A 20,285-nucleotide genomic window follows, 5' to 3' on the forward strand; every position below is an offset into this window, starting at 1 on the left:
TATTAGTTGGCAAGTCACTCAGATAAAATAAGTCATTCCCAAAGAAGGTCTGGGCACCATAAGAAGCTATGGGTGATAACTGGAAGCATATAAACAGTACTATAGGTTTGAATCAGTTAACAAAAAGGTGAATTTGCTAATTAGATTACATTGATATGAAAGCAGAGGCAACTATAACAGTAAAAATAATAATTTGGAGCTTTTCTCCCCAGGACTCCACTGAAAATGGGATTCTACCAAGTCGGACTTTCCTGGTAGTCAAATGTCAACAAATAAATAAAATACTTATGCATTAGTAGATGTTGAACACCGATCTCTTGAAGAGGTGTATTAGTGAGTTTGTCAGCCATATAATAGATCATGCCATTACTACTTAGAAATTCAAAGAAATGGAAGCGAGGGAAGGAAATAGGGCAGAAAATAATCCTGTACTTACGAGATGAGGAGTAAAGCAGGTTCAGAGACAATTATATATATATGGCTGTTACAAGGTTTATATAAGAAGCTCGGAGATGGCAGATGAGCAGTATCACAAAACCAGGTATATAGCTGGGAGATGCTAGCAAAACTATTTACGTATTGGTGAAGACTGGCTGTGGGGTATAGGATTCTGAATGAAAATAAATGGATTGAAGATAACAGTGGCATTTATCCTGAAGATGTAGCAGATCCATTGATTTGACAGATGACATTTTATAGGTTCCTAGATTCATAGCTAAGTACCGGGCTAGCTAGCCTTGCAGGACATTTTAAGCCTAGTCAATTTCCCCTTTTGTGCTTGAATTAACCTATCCCATTGGGATAGAGATTGGCTTTTCTCATCCCATGATTGATAATTATTTATTTCCCCAGATGATAATAACTGTGATCATACCATTGAAAGTTTAAGGAGACCCATGCATGTGATAATGCATTGAGGAGCTGCCTCTGTCTATTAGTAGTACAGGGGGCAGTTCTGGGTAAATGTTCTGTTTCCCATCCACAGATCCAAGTTGCACTTCAATATGGATAGGGGTGAACTTTGTTTTATATAGATGGAGAGTCTGTTCCAGAGCAGTGGTATCCTCTGTGAGAAATACTTATCCCTCCAAAACATTCTGTTGATTTTGCAGAAGAGATTTAGATCCCAAGATTGAGTATTTCTGATATAATCTGGCTTTCTGATGTGCAGCAAATCCATTCATTATTGGGTTAGAGGATGCCTTGTATGCCAGATACAGGTCACCTCTTAGCAGTCTGTAGGATACCAAGTACAGTGATAGGGCTTTGAGTCAGTCCATGTAGGACATATGGTTTAGGCCTTGTATCCTTTGTGGGCATTGCAGTTGTCACGTGTCTGGACAGATACATGCCAAAGAGTCATTATACTCAATGACTAGCTTAATAAGAGCTGAGTAAAAGGGGACAGTGACATCTCTATATCTAGATTCAATCTCTTTGAGTAAAAGCTGTGCAATATAGAAGGACTTTCTTACAACAGTGGGTTGTTGGTTAAATGTTAGGTCACTATTCATATAAATTCCCAAATCCTGAACAACTGGGTTATCTCTTAGGAACATATTATTAATGTGGTAGATGACATCCCAAACAATACAACAATTAATTTTTGTCATCTAGTTTCAGTTCATGATTTTGGCACTGGTTATTTATTTGGGACAAACCTTCCTGTAGGATGGCTAAGTCATTTGGGGATTCAATGACTGCTCCTAGCTAGTCATCTGCAAACTTAGGCAGCCAAAGCCCTTTGGTATCGGCTTTTACTTCAGAAAAGTAGATCCCAAACAGTTGTGCTTGTTAGTTTAGTTAGTTTAGTTGTGTTTTAAATTAACTTGCATTCTGAATGGATTTCAGTGGTAGTGGGATGTGGTTCCATAATACAGAATATTATTGCGGGAAGAAAAAGTGGGTTGTGGTAAACTGCTTAATTTGGATTTAATAACTTCATTTATTTTATTTGACAGTCAACCTAATATTGATTGCTTTAGAAACATATTGCTGTTATATAGATGATGAATTTTGCACCAGAATTGTTTAGATTCCTTTATCATTGGATGATAATACATTTCAGTTTGAACAACAATTAAGTTGCTTTCTTATTGGATAATAATACATTTCATTGACTAACAAGGTAGCTTAGCAAAAAGTTTAATTGTTTATTGAATGATATTCATGCTGCCTTCTCAAGGGTGAAGTGGTGACATTCACTTATTTGTTGGATTCCTCAGACCCTACAAGTTTTACTTATGAGAAACATTCATACTGTTGAACGTTCAAGCAGAAGCAATAGGAGGCGGAACATGATATTCAGTTTATAGGATAATAACAGCTCTTTTTATGATGGTCACACCTGAGCTGGTCCCAAAATGCCTGGAGATCTTTCATCAAAACTCTAGTCACATTTTCTTTTTAACCCTACAGACCTCCCTCTGTGGACAATGATGGTGAGAGATGGCTCTGTTACAGTTCAGTGTTTCTGTATAACTATTAACTGCTAGTAGTGTTGCCGCTGCAGCAGCAGATGGTTTTAAATGGCACTACTTTGCTAAGTTGCAACTGTGCAACTCATAATTCAGAAGTATCACTAGCTTCATTGCATATAAGAAAAAGTCCTAAAAACAGTGCATATGACTGAAATGGGTTTTGTTTTTAAGCTTAAAATTATGGACTGGTTCAGATGCTTAATATATCTATCCAGGAGAGAGTAAAATTCAGGGGAACAGGAAGCAGTCCAAGGTTATAGGTTTGTTGGGGAGCTATGCCATTTGTGATTATTTATATGTTTAGTAAATAGTAAGTGATGGTTTTGGAATAATCCCTGAATGTAGAGAAGCTATTAGGGACTGCAAAGTAAGTTATTAGTGAGAAGGTCACAACAAAGACAATGATATAGATATTTTTTTTAGTTGTATGATGATGATTTAAATTTTAAATAGTAAGGTGGTGAAACAGATAATGTAGCAACTGATGATGGATTAAAGAAGTGTTAGTCAGTGCAAGTTATTTTTGTATCTTTAAGGGGTTTATCATTGATGTTAATGATGACTTTTCAAATTGTAAAATGAAAACACCAATATGAACTATATTTTAATTCCAGATAGATGTGTGTCACTAACATTCAGAATGTCAGATCACACATAGGTGATATTTTGAACAAATGCTGTTAATTTACTTCATTACAATGAACTGTTGTTATTGTTATACACTGCATGGATGAGAATATGTCACTGTCACAGATTCATGTCTGCATGGAGGACATGTCAATAAGATAATATAAAATAAGAACTGAAATTTTAGATTACTATACTATTGCTTAATGTGTCTATCTGTGTCTTCCAGTATATTTGCTGCACACAATGAATCATAGTATGTAAACATGAGTTAAACTGCTGTCAGTTAAATGCATGTAACAGTTACTGATTATTAAATGGAGTATTATGAATGGGTATTCAATACTAATCAATTTATTTTTGTGTTTGATAAATGAATTTAAGTACTTTCCCTTGAGAGATAAACTCAAGAACACACAATAGAAAAAGTTACAGTCAGAGACCCAATTATAATGTTTTGTAATACATGAGGATCTTTAGCTACCCCATTGTGTAAATAGTTTTGGGAAAAGCAAGTGACAGTGTGATGTTTCTAAAAAATTCTAAAGTTATTGCCTGACTGTAGTGCATTTAAATTCTAGCTGCTGCAACAAGATGTGTTATAGTCCCAGTTCAAGTGTCTGTCTCAACTGTTTCTGGTGTACTGATTTGTTTTACTTTGCCCTGATTGCAGTAGCTTTTTAAACACACTAATAGGATAAATGGATGTTCTCTTCCCAGATCCTTACTGAAATGCCATATGTTCTTATTCATTTGAAGTATCTTTTCCAGCATGCTAACTGGAGCCCAGCACCCAGTCTGATGCAATGGACACCTGAGGACTTATGCTTAACAAAATGGTCTTAGTTTATAGCTGATAAGGCAAAAATACTGGCTAGCCTACATAGGTGGCTTTCGGACTGTTTCTTCCCTAACTACTTTATTTGTTTCTAAACAAGGGAATTCTCAATTTATGATCATATTTTATCCCTATTTTTTTAGTTTGTATCTCCTCCAGTTAGGAGTCCCTTTTTTGCATCTTTTTTGTTTTCCCTGCTGTCACACCGCACATTCAGGTGTCCAACAGTAGAAATCCACTCCATTTGCAGGTAAAATGAGTGCCAACATTTGAGCATTAGTTTAAGTTGTTTTCCATAACAGCCATTCTTATCTCACATTGCTGGCATGTTCTGTTCCAAACACCCTAGCCCTCTGTATTTGCTGTAATAATATATCAAATTTTCAGGCATTATTATTTCATTTTTTTCTTACTGAATCTTGCAACTGAAAAACTTAAGCTGAATGATCCATCATTCATGATAAAGAAATAAAATCTGCTATTTAGAGATTTCTTGTACTTTAAGTACCTATTTTTTTTCTCTTTGTCTGCTCTGGAGAAAGTAAAAGAAATTAAAAGTATTGCATTCTCTTTATTCTAAGAAGTGTTAAAAAATTATTCAAGATAGGAGAATTTGATTTATGATTTTGGGCCAAATAATACTACTTTGATACTACTTTGTACTTTACAGTGGATCATATTTTGTTACTGTTTCAAGAAAAAACAAACCAAGTCTTGAAGTTGAAATAAAGAATTTAGTATTTTGTTTCTAAAATTGACTATGTATGCTTTCTAAATATTAATAGCATCTCAGATGTTACATATGGTGTTCTAGTGTTGGAAAAGGTGATCTTCACTATTTACCTCAGCACAGAGGAGAATTTTCTCATAAGTTTCTCATAAAATTATTTCCAGTGTTCAAGCCTGAAGGGCATATAGGAATGCTGCCTCATTAAACTCTGGATCATAGACACTATCTCCCATCCAATGATTGCAGTTGGATTTAAAACTTACTATATCATAAGATAGGCTAATATCAATGGGAATTTGAAATCAGCATCTGGAAATTGCTTGAGTTATAAAATTACTTTTTAAAGATGTTTTGCATGTTAGAGCAATCACATTTAAATTATCATGACTACATGCCATGATATTATTGTAGAAAGAAATGTTATAAATAACTTGTAAAATTTGGTCATGAAAAATTATATACATAGTAACTGCTTTACCTCTATCATATCCAACATGAAGTAAATACAAACTTAAACTCAACATATTTTCTGATAAAATGCTGACCTAAAGGTATTCTTTTTGCAAATGTCCTCTGAACTGATTCAAGCAGAGGAAATAAGAATCCCCATTTTTTTATTGTTAGCTGTCTTACATAAGATAGCAACATTTAGTAATAATGTTGATGTTGGAGCTGACCTGGCAAAATACATAACTTCAAACTTGTTAGAACTGAAGTTTAAATGTACTGCCTTAGCCCAGGAAGAAAATTGATTAAGAAATTTAGAAATTGATAAAGAAGCTATTTTGCAGACCAGAATAAATCCTATCCTTCAATGATCTCCATATTTTGTTTGCCAGCAATGATTGTTAATAGGGCTAGGTGATACTAAATTAAATAAGAAAGTTCCCAATACTGAGTCCTGTGTGACATCGGACAGTATTGGAAGATATTTAGAAAGGTGTCTTTTCAGAGATACATATTGCACACATCCAGATAACCAACACATAACCTAGCTGATCAAAAATGGATTGTAACTATAATAATTAAGTGTTCTTACGATAGTGTTATGAGAAATGGTATTGAAGGTTTTAACTAGATCTATAAAAATAACTCTAATATATAATGAATGATTAAGTGCCAAACTTACTTCATCATAATACTCCACTAAGTTAGGAAAAGTGGGCCTACCATAATTAAACTTATGCTGATATATATCAAAATTGCCCAAATGATTATTTGAGTCCAAAACTAATTTTAATAATGTTCATTCATAAAACTTTCATAAAATTGATGTCATAATGATAGGCATCTAATTATCTAGCTCCTTATCAACTTTTTTGAAAACTATGGAAATCACTGATTTTTTTTTTCATAGTGAAGGAACAATGTAGTTAAGTAACAATGTATTGTAGATAAGATACAGCACAGTTGAAAGGTTGCCTATTAAGCCATTTACTAACACTGGTGGTATTTCGGCTAGACCTATAGAATTATTGCCTGTTTTACTTAAAATTTCTGAGAGTCAGCGCTTATATGTAGACAGCTGATATTTAACACTGGCAATAATTCAGAAGCTGAAGAGAGATATATGAAGTTTGTGTAGAGTGAAAGAAAAAAATGTTAAACTATTCTACTTTCTTCTGAGGTTCAGATACAATATTCATGTTAATAGAAACAGACAACATAAGGTCATTATTTTTGATGAATGAATTTATATATTTATAAAAATGGTTCTTATTAACAGATGAGTTAAGTAAATTAAATTAAACTTACATTAAGCTTCTTTTAAACTAGTTGATACTTCAAATTTCTGTTTATCCAATTACATTTTCTTTTAATAGCATTTAGCTTTGACCTAGATTCCAGAAATAATCTTCTTAATTTTATATAGCTTACATGGATGCACATCCCACAAGTGTGGTAGCGTACTCTTTTATATGCCTTACAGTAGGGAGCTTTCCTCATAGACTCACACAATATGGATTCCAGGAATGAAAACCCATCATCATCCCTTTTAACTGATTATTCAAACCAGTTCACTTTATTTATGTTCTTTATTGTGCTATTGAAATCTGGATATTGATACCAAAGGAAATACCCAACATTACCCAACCTTATAGAGCAATGGTTAGACTTAAAGTGGTCTCGCTTTAACTTTGATAACATGTGATGTAGAATTTGCAACCACAAGATCTAATGTATGGTTAGCTTTTGCAGGGATATTTATCATTTGGGTAATGTTAAACAGAAGTATCTTATTAAAAGTTCATATTAGATGCATGCTGTAACCAATTAATGTGTAGCTAAAATTGTTGTGCTATAACAGGCATTAATGACTTGTGTGTGGAAATAAAACACAAGAATTTATGAATTGTATTCTAGAAAAAATAATGGTACATTGAGTTAGAGACACTGTGTAAAAGCAATATTAGTGTAAGTGATATGTAGAGAGTTCTATTTTAAGAAGTATTTGTGAATTAACAAGCATCTGAAATTAAAATTTGTAAACCAGATGTTATGTTTCTGGAACAGTTTGCTTCTTCTCAAACATAAGCCCTGTCCTTTACCGCAGGAAAGTATTATTGCAGTAAAAGGGGTTGTTCTTTTAACCATGAGACAAAGGGTCTATATTAGAACAACAAATGTTCAAAAATCGCGAACACTCTAATGAGCGAAAATGCCGAACCTCGAACTCTTTATTGTGGGGGGCTGCACCCCCCACATCCCCCTGTAAATATATATTCCAACTCCGTTTTCCAATGTATCACTGTACAAAAATAATCAAACAATCAACCATAACAGAGAAGTACTGTCATGAAACAAGATATGTAGTGAATTCTGGCTAAACTGCAATTAAGATTGCAAAAAAATGTAACTGTCCCCCAGGTGAATATCCCAGTGAATATATAGATGGGAACATTGTTACTATTTTAGGAAGATTAACTAACTTTTTATTCCTATGTACAGTATTTATTCTTATGTACAGTATTTATTTGCTTTATTCGTATTAATATTTGGTTATAGGTGCTTTAGAACAGGTGGCATATATCGTAAATTATGTATTTAGCATTTGGTTGTATTTTAGACTAACTTTTCCTCTAATCTATATAAACTACTCCTTGTTAATAATTGTATGTATAAGATTCAGTTCTATACATAGGATCTGTTTTTATATTTATGAATGAGTGATGGTAATCAGATGTATAACATCTGTTTACATGACGTATCTTTCTATACAAATTTATTTACAATTTTGTATATATGTACATTTTTGATAAATTATACATATTTACATACTGATATAAATATGTTAGAAATATTCAGAATAACTGTATATTATGGCACCTTAGATTTTTAATGAGAAATGAAGGGATTCTTCACTTTTATGTTAATGTATAACAGCTGATTATATGATGTATCATCCTATACAAAATTTGCTTACAACTCTATATATATGTGTATATTTTTAATAATTATACATATTTACATATTGGCATAGATGTGATACAGTATTACAAATATCTAGATTAACTGTGCAAGTGAATATTATGGTATTTTACGTTTAGATTTTGAATGAGAGATGAAGGTATACTTCGTTTTTATGTTGATGTTGAGGTTTTAACAGGATATGACATACATAGTTTTAAATTGTGTTTGCTATAAATATGAGTGTTTGCCATTTAACATTTTGTTACGGCCTGATGAAGACCTAGTTGAAAGCGCTAGCCGGATTTCACTATTAAGCTGAACGCTTGAACAGTTATTTAAGGTTTAGACAAGTTATTGTTCTGTGGAGGTGACTGCTACAGTCTGGATTTGCACGTTTGTTTGCAGCATTGAACTGGAGTTCCAACGTACTGTTTAGTACGTGCATTGGTTTATCGTGAACTAGTTTATCTTTGCCTAACTGTGCCACAATCTTGTTTTTGCTGTTTAATTTATTTATTGTGTGGGCACAGGAGTGAATAGCGAGCGCTACGTTGTCTCTCACATTTTTACTGATTATTGTTATCGCTCGCACACTCATGGCTGAGAGATATGTGGAGAACACGCCCATAGAACTTCCGTATAATCCAGAAGTACGTTTGAATGACAAGGCGGATCCTTCTGAGAACCAGATAAGGTTTAAAAATGCCGTTTCTTGCGAGGTGAATCCCTTACATAGCTATGACTTTCCAATAGGAACAGATGCGATTGAAGGGGCATATAAAGATTACGAAGGACTAGATATATTGATTCAAGAAATTGAGAGTGATTTCTTGAAACTAAAGCGTTTACAGCTTCAGAGACAGCACTTTGAAGTATGCTTAACACGGAAGATTGTTCCAAGGGGCTTGAGAGTCTTAAAGATGCCCATCACAGGTACTTTATATAAAGACTTACTATATACGTGGCAACAAATAAACTTAGAAACTAGTGCAAAGTACATGGAACTGTTGAATGGGTATTTCTTACCTATAGAGACTTCCTTAAGAGAAAAAATTCAACAACAACAGCTGAGTCTATGTAATATGTACCCTAGACATGTTGTAGATATACGCTTAGATAAAATGTTAGATACTGTTTTTCTTTTTGAAAAGAAGCTACTACAGCAGAAAAGGGACAAAATCAAAAGGGATACTGACGATTTTGTAAAGGGGAATGTCTTCACCTGGCCTAAGGTGGAGACTACGACTAAAGGGTGGAAGAATACCCAAGGCACTAATCAGTTACAAAACAAACAAACAATGAGAATAAATAATGAATCAGTACAGATGGGTAAAGAGCAATGTTCTAATATTTTAATTCAAGATAGGAATAACCATGGGGCCAAAGAAAAAGATAGTAAAATTGTAAGCAAGAATAAAACTTTAGTGACGACAGCGATAGTGCATCATGATGGTACAAGTGATACATGTGCATCACCTATTAATAACATTCATAATATATCAACATTCGAAGAAGCTAACACACGAGTAGTTATTTGTGAACATATAGAAACAACTGATGACAATATTAGGGAGGGGAACATTAAGAGCCCTTGCACTACTAGTATGGTTACTAGAGATGCTCCAAACGAAGCTGGCAATAGACCTACCCCTTTCCCCATTGCCAACCACTGGAGAGGGGGAGGAGGGGTGAGGGGATGCTCTATAAGCAGGGGGAGACAGAGGAAGAGGCCAGAAGAGCTAACACAAGCTGGACCTACATTAAAGAAGATCTGGCAAGGGAACAAGAATCCCTAGTCTGGAATATATCTACGAAAATATTATCTGAATATGAACGGAAAGTACTAGAAAAGGGTTTAACATTTATTCCATCTACTAGAAGTGATATTACTGACAATGTAATTGACCTTAAACTCTTTATACGTGATTTACAGATTAAGATTGACTTTCACAACACAATAGATATACCCCATCCATTTAGGAAACCAAGTACTTATATTCCTAACAATCATCCATTAATTGAAGCTTTTTCGCAACTTGTTGAATGAGACCTATATGAGAATGAATATGCAAATAAAAATAAGAGATGGTTTGGTAATTTAAAACCAGGCCAGCGGAAAGCCCTCACAAATTTAAAACACGGTAAAACTATTATGATAAGACCAGCAGATAAGGGAGGGCCTGTTGTTGTTATGGACATGGATTTCTATAAACATCAAATGTCCATGATGCTTAGTGATTCTAATTTTTATCAGAGAATTAATACCAATAAAGTAGATAAAATAATAAATGGTGTGGCCAGCAAACTGAGTAGTATGTTGGATGAAGGTAAAATTAATCAAGAATTGTTTAGATATCTTTTAATTGACCGTCCTACACTACCTACTATATAAGGAATCCCCAAAATACACAAAAATGGGGTAGTTCCACCAATGAGACCTATTGTTGCGGGGAAAGGGTGGATAACTGAGCCCATATCCCTATATCTGGAATCCTTACTAAGACCGATAGTAGACAAATATGAACATATACTAAAGGACACCAAACAATTTCTGGTTAAACTATATGAACGAACATCTGAAGGACAGGAGGGGCAGGATAGAATATTGGTGACATTTGATGTACAATCCCTCTTCACAGTAATACCGAACCAGGATGGGCTACTAAGGTTGAAAAGAAGGTTGTTAAAAGATGGTGTTTTATCAACTGGTAGAGTTGAGGTTGTATGTGAACTCTTGGAAATTGTACTCACTAACAACATCTTTACTTTTGATGGTCAAATTTACATACAAAAGGATGGCGTGGCTATGGGCACCTCGTGTGCCAATAGCTACGCCAACTTAATTATGGCTGATTGGGAGGATGTTTCACTATTTCAGATGGCGGAATTTCATAAAAATGTGATATGTTACACTCGCTTTGTAGATGACCTTTTCCTAATTTGGAATGGAGATGAAGAGAAGTTAAATGAATTATATTTAAAAATGAATAAGGAGACTGATTATTTGAAATTCTCTATGGTTCAGTCAAAAGAAATTATACCATACTTGGATGTGTATATAGAAAAACTACCTGATGGCAGTATGAATACAGGGGTGTATAGGAAAAACTGCTACAGAAATAGTTTGCTTCATCGTAGCAGTATGCACCCAAATCACATCTTTAGTAATATTCTCAAGAGCCAAGTAATGCGGGCATCTAGATTGAATTCTAGTAACTCAGGATTCTTGAGAGAGATGGAAGGGTTGAAGGTCAATTTTCTGAATAGATCTTATACTGAGGAAGAAATTGAGACCAGTTTTAATGAAATAGGTATATTAAGAGAGGGTAGAGCCTTCCCATATTTTGCTGAACAGCGTGACAATTTAGATAGTTTCAGTTTACATAGTGTTAATACAAATACTAGTATGAGGATACCTGTGCATTATACACAAGACGTCAGTAGTATCAAATATATATATAGGAAATACTGGGACATCCTTTTAACAGATCCAGATATATCTAGGGTGTTAGATGAAGTCCCAATGTTCACGTATAAAAACAAACTGAACCTCCATAGGATGTTGTGTGGTCCAAATAGAGTAGATGGTACCAGAATGGATGATATAAAAAATATGACTAGGAGATGTCATAAATGTAACCAATGTAAATATATTAAAGAATCCAATACGTTCTTACACCCAGTTACAAAACAGGAATTTGAATTTACAGTATCAGCCACATGTGACACTGAACATGTGGTGTATTTAGCTACATGCCAGTCTTGTCCTGCATTTTATGTAGGAAAGACGGATCGAAAACTAAAAGAGAGAATTAGAGAACATGTTTATAAAATTAGGGTGTCATGTCTATCCAATGCACTTGCAAAACATGTACATAATACATCTGTAGAACATAACTTTGTGTTCCAAGTTATTCATGTTAACAGGCCTGGAATTAGGAGAGGAGATACGTCTAATCAAACTGAACAAACAGAAATAAAATGGATTATTAGACTTAAGGCAGACTGTAGCCCTGGAATAAACGACAGGGTATTTATAAAACCAATACTTAAAGCTAGGAAGCTTAAGTGAATATATAGATGGGAACATTGTTACTATTTTAGGAAGATTAATTAACTTTTTATTCCTATGTACAGTATTTATTCTTATGTACAGTATTTATTTGCTCTATTCATATTAATATATGGTTATAGGTGCTTTAGAACAGGTGGCATATATCGTAAATTATGTATCTAGTATTTGGTTGTATTTCAGACTAACTTTTCTTCTAATCTATATAAACTACTCCTTGTTAATAATTGTACGTATAAGATTCAGTTCTATACATAGGATCTGTTTTTTATATATCGTTTTTTAATATTTATGAATGAGTGATGGTAATCAGATGTATAACATCTGATTACATGACGTATCATTCTATACAAATTTACTTACAATTTTATATATATGTACATTTTTGATAAATTATACATATTTACATATTGATATAAATGTGTTACAAATATTCAGAATAACTGTATATTATGGCACCTTAGATTTTTAATGAGAAATTAAGGGATTCTTCACTTTTATGTTAATGTATAACAGCTGATTATATGATGTATCATCCTATACAAAATTTGCTTACAACTCTATATATATGTGTATATTTTTAATAATTATACATATTTACATATTGGTATAGATGTGATATGGTATTACAAATATCTAGATTAACTATGAAAGTGAATATTATGGTATTTTATGTTTAGATTTTGAATGAGAGATGAAGGTATACTTCGTTTTTATGTTGATGTTGAGGTTTTTAACAGGATATGACATACATAGTTTTAAATTGTGTTTGCTATAAATATGAGTGTTTGCCATTTAACATTTTGTTACGGCCTGATGAAGACCTAGTTGAAAGCGCTAGCCGGATTTTACTATTAAAATTATTTGACCTACTCCGCTGAACGCTTGGACAGTTATTTAAGGTTTAGACAAGTTATTGTTCTGTGGAGGTGACTGCTACAGTCTGGATTTGTACGTTTGTTTGCAGCATTGAACTGGAGTTCCAACGTACTGTTTAGTACGTGCATTGGTTTATCGTGAACTAGTTTATCTTTGCCTAACTGTGCCACAATCTTGTTTTTGCTGTTTAATTTATTTATTGTGTGGGCACAGGAGTGAATAGCGAGCGCTACGTTGTCTCTCACATACATACAAAGTAAGACCTGTAGTTTTGATTAAGTTGAATGCTATTAGGGTTTGCTTTTTGTAAAAAATTATAATGAAAAATCAGAGATGGAAATAGAGGCTATTTTACCAAAATTCAAAGAATGTCAGCGGAGTCTTGTATCATTAACAATAGACAGTGGGCAAAGAAAGAAAGAATTAGTGGCTGAAGTTGTTGAAGTGAAAAACATACATAAGCAACCATAATAGCCTTAAAATGTCACACTAAGTCATGACAAATGGAAATGGAGCATCTTCTTTTTTCGGCTTTTTCCCGGTTAGGGGTCGCCACAGCAGATCACCTATCTGCTCATGATTGGCAGTGAAGTTTTACAGTGTCAAGTTGCCAGCCCGGTACCCAACCTTTCACAGAAGGTACACACTTGCACGCACTCACACCTAGGGCCAATTTAGATTGTCCAATCCACCTACAGCATGTCTTTGGGATGTGGGAGGAAACCGGAGTACCTGGAGGAAACCCATGCGACCACAGGGAGGACATGCAGACTCCACACAAAAGGCACCCCAGCCAAGGATCAAACCGGATAACCTCTTGCTGTGAGGTGACAACGCTAACCGCTGCACCACCGTGGCTACCCACAAATGGAAATGGAGCATGTTTGTTCAAAATATAAGAAAAAAACAAAATCGATGGAAAATGGTGCATACACTGGATGAAGAATGAACAAAGAGAAATAGTGTCTGAATGTGCATGATAGAAAAAAGTTAGCTTCAAACAAATGCCGCCATTGTACATGTACAAGCTAAAAGAGAGGAAACAATGCAGGAGTTAGTAACTAGTGATGACAATTGACTGAATGTAAAGTATCAGAAGTTGCAAACAGAACTGGAGTTGCTAGCAACCTCAAATTATACTATATTTAGAAAAAAGTGTCAGTGTGACATTTCTATCAGTTTCTAAAAATAAAATTAAGATTGGTGTACCACCTTAAACTTATAATGGGGAAGGGACTAGGGAAATCACTTTCCTAAATGAAAAGAAAGGCACTTTATTCAGCTTATAACAAAATATGGTACTTACGTATTATCGCAACCACTTTTTTGCGGTAATACCGCTCGCTTCCTGGTGTGTCGATTTAACTATAAGTATACACAGAATCACATTGACAACATTAACTTTATTAAAAATCATTGTTTAGGTAGGAAAGATGGTATGACGTGAGGAATGACTGCTTGTTTCAAGCTATGCCATTTCCCCGACATCATGTCACTGGAGATATATTTCCCACAGCAGTTTTGTGTAACACGCATTCCATATCTCAAGCCATGAGCCCCGCTTAATGTAACAGACTCACACGCTGACAGTTGTCCACTTGTCTACTACATCTTGACAGCTACACAAAAAAAAAAAAAAAAAAAAAAAAAAAAACAAACGAAAAAAAGCTGTCAAGCTTTGTTGTTGCAGCATACAGTTTCTAATAAAGGTGATGGCAGGGAATGGGGTGACATGCCTTGATATCCTTTTATTCCTTACTGGTACCATTGTCAGCTCTGACATGCGAGTACATTCCGACGGCTAATCAGTGCATTAGCGATCAAGAAGCGGCAAGCGCAAAAAAACAGTATAAGTACAGCAAAACCATGATCTGCACCATTTTCCACGATACCCCTGCCTAAAACAACCTTTCAGTGTGAAGGAAAACACACTTCTTGACATAACGGCAGCATCACCGTCTACATCTGCGCACAGAGAAGCGAGCGGTATTACCGCGAAAAAGTGGTTGCGATAATACGTAAGTAACCAAAATATTAATGAAAGAAAAACAACTTGCACTCACCTGTGAGGCACTTAAGAGGCTCTGTGTGATAATGTACAGAGGTGTAAACAAGTCAAATTAAATGCACATACATAATCTGTAAGGAAAACATAAAAATAATTAAAGCATTGTTAGGGTGTTACTGGTCCTATTCTAAAGCAAGTGTAAGCAACAAACCTTTGGAGATGGACATAATTTCTATAGCATATACACCACCACCTCATACAGTTTGTGGGACAAAAAATGTGTACTGCTTTTGCATTTTATTTAGTTGATAATTCCAGACTCTGGATATTCTCTTAGAACTGAAAATCTTCTCATGACATCTTGATAGGCAACCTACAATGCCTCACTGCCTAAATTAATATATACAACACCCCACTCTCATGCTAAATCCATCAACAGGAGTTTCTTATTTTGTAAAATGGCAAAACTGCATACTTGGTCTTACAGGTGGAAAACCTTACACTGAAAATTAACATGTTATGATATAAAGATGTATAAGTAGGAATCATCTCATCTACAAAAGTAAATTGTTTTTGTTTAATTGAAATGCGGTTCTATGTAAATCAGTGTTGAAGACTTCCTATACTGACATCATCTTGTGGTATAGTTATAGGGAAACAACTGAAACAATGGAGTCCACAGTGAAACTATGAAATGAACAACACCCTATAAGCTTAATTTTTTTGCAAAATAATTTGCAAGTGTTGACATAAGAAAGTATAGCTAAAATTAAATTAGTTGTAAAACATATTTTTTGAACATGAGAAATTGTACTTTTTTGCATTGCAGGAAGAGAAAAGGACATTGTCATGCAAGGTGGATGAATAGTATACGTCTGTGCTTAAACTTACCATTAAATCTAATAATTGAGAGGCTGAACATAAGACTTAAGAGCAAAGTTCTTGAGAGAACTTTGGAACTAGTAAAAACTAATTCACTTGAGGCAACTAGTAAATTAAAGCAATATAAACAAACATTTACTTCTCAATTGAGTTGACAGAAGAAATTCAGATTTTAAAGAAGAAAGAGTACCCAAGCTGATAAAGCACAGCATACCTGAGAATGTAAAATAAAAATAAATAAATAAATAAATAAATAAATAATGCAGAACCAAGGATACTAAAAGACTGAGCAACAAAGGTTTTAATGACTGACTCCTATAAGGAATCCCAAAATAGAGTTGTGCTGTGATCCAGACTAGTGAGCTTGCTGGTATTCTAGAATCAAATGTTATTGTGTTTTCTATAGTTTAAGAAGTTTTGAAGATTATTCAAGTAAGGTGACACTGTTGTACTAGGCCACTTTAGAGTCTATGGTACTTTATGATGTCTGTGTATTGTTACAGTTTTAAGAAAAACACACCGTGTTTTATTGACTTTTAGTTATAACAAAACAAATCATACAAACTATATTATAAAATATAAAATGTAAATAGAAGTCACCTACAAGAGAACTATATATACAAAAAACCCATCTATCGAGGTAACAAGAAGGTTTAAATGCAGAGTATTTATGTTTTATGTTAGTATAACATCATTCTCCAAGTGTTAGCCTCATGGAATACCACAGATATTTGTGGCAGAAATATGCTTCCCAGCAATCTTTTGAGACCTTCCTTCCCAAGAAAGATGTCCTCCTGTCCACTCCAACAGTACAATGGACTCAGAAAGAAATCGAGGGTCTTGTTTTAACCAAAAATCAGAATGGATAGCATCTTCTTCTCGCATCTGATTGCAGAGATTAGTAGTTTAGCGTGAGAAACCATTTTCTTTTTAAGTTAGATTCCATAATACCTAATACCAAATAATTTGGTATTTTTTTTTTTGATCACCATGAGGATATCGAGGTGTTGAACTTTGATACAAAAGGAATCAAAAATTAGTTTACCCTAAGGATAAAGTGGTCTAGGGTCAAAACACACCGTGTCTTGAAGTGAAATAACTGAAGAATGAAGTAGTTTGTTACTAAAGTGGACTGATATGTGTGCTTCCTAATGGTCAGTAACAGTAAGATGCTGAAATATATACAATTAAAATTAGGGTTTTATTTATTCTGCTGCAAAGTTTGAAAATGTCCTAAAACAGAATAGAAGCACTTAGATTTATGTAACATTTTTTTGGCATAATCAGTTTGGCAAACTGTCAGCAGTTTCAGTTTTTTCAGCTATCAGTATTACTCCTCGGTGTAAACACAATCTGCATTCCTATGTCTATAATGTGGTTTTATGTAAAACAGACCCGAGGCCATCATTTGTCCTCTTTATCCCTTACTTTAATCACTATTCAGATGTAAACCTATATTCTGTGATAGCTCTTACATCAAATCTATCACATATGATGTAAATTTGATTTATTTTTACTTAATTAAATATCATAATTATTGCTGATATTTTCTGGACAAGCAACATCTTCACTTAAACCTCAGCCCTACCCATTGGTCAAACTTTTGTCATGGAGAACAACTATATTAATAACTATATACATTAAATGAACTCAGTGGTTAGTATTCTTCAACTTCTATCTGCATGCTTATAACATCCTACCTATTTACTAACACCTTAATCCATTCTTTTTAATATGTTTTTATTTTATTTTGCTTTTGCTTAACAGGTCTGTTTGACTGGATTTAGTCAATGAACCCTTTTTAGTGAAGACTTGGGAAGAAAAGATCCAACATTTTACAGACACTTTTAAACATACATTCAGGGCCAGATTCCCGAAGAGTTGTTCTCAGTGTAAGTCTGCCTTAATTCCAAAATACCTTCTCTAATTGTAAGTAACTTACTTCAGTGTATGGCCTATCTATAAACAGGCTTGCTACACAGACCAGATTCCAAAACACCTGATCTCAGCCTACTCACAGTGTAAGTGGTCACTTGCACTGAGATCAAGTCTTTTAGAAATGGGCCCTCACTAATATACATGAGAAGACATTAAGCAATATATTTTAACAGTTATAGCTTCATTTGTTCATTAGTTTGTATTCATATGAAATAAAAGTAAACTATTACAGTATAAAAACATGTCTGTATTAACAGATATAGAACTTTGAACATTTGAAGAAGTGCATTGGTGTTTTTGTCAACTAGATAATAGATAACATGATTACTGTTTAGAAATTCAAAGAAATTGAGTGAAAAGGAACTAGGTAGGGAAGAAATGGTTAATATTATAGTTAAGAGGTGGTGTATAAAGCAGGTTCATAAATAATAGATATATGGATATCAAAAGGTTATATTAGAAGTTTAGAGATCTGGGCTAAATAGTGTAACTAAACAATTAATATGGCTGGGTGATGCTAGTAAAACTATTTAGGTATTAGTGAATATGTGCTGTGGGGCATAGGATTCTGAATGAAGAGAAATGGATGATGATATTGCAAGCTGAATACATGCTCTGTGTAAAAGAAAAGAATAGAGCTTGTTTAATAAACCCATACAGCCCAAATGTGTTCAATATCTGTTTGTAACTAATAACAGTCAATAGTCATAGGTTCATAGGTAGGTACTAGGCTATCTGCCCGAAGACATTTATAAGCCTAGCCAGAATGTGTTGGCTTTCGCCGCCCCCTTAGATTAGTTCCCTGTGCCTCTGTCCAGCAGAGCCACTGAAGTGATCCCTGGGGTAAACTTTCTGTTTCCCATCCACTAGTCAAGGTTTCTCTTCAAGAGTGTTAGTGAGGAGCTCTGCCTAATGTAGATTGGAATCTTGTTCCAAAGCATGGGAAGTCTCTGTGACAGGAATCAATCCCTCCAGCACATCCTGTTTATTGTTGTGGTGAGGTTTAGATCCCTAGAGCATGTGGCTCAAGGGGATAAGTTTTTCTTTAGGTGGAGCATGTCCATCAATTCTGGGTTGGACATGGCCTTGTATGTCAGGCAGAGATCACCTCTGAGTAGGCGGTATGCAACCGAGTACAGCTGGAGTTTCTCCAGTCGAGCTGCATAGGGCATCTGTTTGAGGCCAGTGATCCTCTTGGTAAGGTACTTCTGTGGTCTTTCCAGCTGTTGCAGGTGTGCAGGTGTCTTGTAAGATACATCCCAAATGGGGCTTTGTACTCTATGATGGGTCTGATGAGCGATGAGTAGAGGGGCACAATGACCTCTTTTGATCTGGATGCGAACCCTTTTGTGATAAGGTGTGCCATGTAGAAGGATTTTCTAACCACTTTGGCAATGTGATTATCAAAGGAGAGTTTACTATCTACTTGGGTCCCCAGATCCCTTATTACATCTTCCATATTTAGGGGACTACCACCTATGTGGCAGTTTGTGGTTACTTTGTTTTTTCCAAGAGGGATGATTATGCACTTTTTGGCATTTAACTTGAGGCCATGATTTTGACACCAGGTGTCCGACTCAGTGAGACCCTATTGGAGGATGCCTGTGTCAGCTGGAGAGTCAATTATAGCCCCTAGTTTGCAGTCATCTGTGAACTTGGTCAGCCATAGTCCTCCTGTGCTTGCCTGTACCTCTGAGAAGTATATGCCGAACAGGAGGGGATCCGAGGACTGAGCCATGGGAAATGCCACCTGTAACCAGCTTAGAGTCAGAACTAGCTCCTGCAACTATTACCATATGGGTTCTGTCCATGAGCCAATTGGCAACCCATCTTGTGATGTAGGGGTTTATGTTCAGGCTGGTGAGCTTGTCTATAATACCAGAATGGGGAATGGTGTCAAAGGCCTTTGTGAGGTCTAGGTAGGCTGTGTGTACTACCTTTCCCTCATCTATAGTCTTGGTAACTGTCTCAAAGAAGTCCACCAGATTTAGGAGGCATGATCTGCCATTAACTAAGCCAAACTGGGTAGGGTCTAGTGTTTGGAGGTTCCCAATGTCTCTGTTAATGAGTTCCATGATGATGTGCTCCATAGCCTTGCAGACCAAGCTAGTCAGGCTTATAGGGTGATAGTTCCTGGGGTCTGTTGTGGCTCCACCTTTGTGGAGCAGAATAACTGTTGCTGTGCGCCATTATACGGGTACATAACCTGTGGAGAGCCTGAGTTTGAACAGTGTGTTTAGGTGAGGGGTTAGTTTGTCTTTGAGCTCATACAGGACACAGCCTGGGACACTGTCCGGTCCCATTGATGCTGTTTTTGACTTTGGAGAGGACTGTTTTAACCTGAGTGTCTGTTATTTCAGGAGCTCAACATTCTTCTGGTATGGTTATGGGCCCTTTTGGGGGTGAGAGGGGGGTGAAGT

The 20,285-nt window shown here is 35.1% G+C and overlaps 1 protein-coding gene across 1 annotated transcript in view; it reads left to right on the forward strand.

Annotated features, from left to right (window-relative positions):
* LOC122796911 (ATP-binding cassette sub-family A member 13-like) overlaps window positions 1-20,285 on the forward strand; it is a 3,979,956-nt gene that overhangs the window by 1,662,273 nt on the left and 2,297,398 nt on the right. The window lies entirely within an intron of this gene.

This window comes from Protopterus annectens, chromosome 3.part0 (genome assembly GCF_019279795.1).
Source record: "Protopterus annectens isolate FY-2018-M chromosome 3.part0, PAN1.0, whole genome shotgun sequence".
In the NCBI taxonomy this organism is placed as follows: domain Eukaryota; kingdom Metazoa; phylum Chordata; order Ceratodontiformes; family Protopteridae; genus Protopterus; species Protopterus annectens.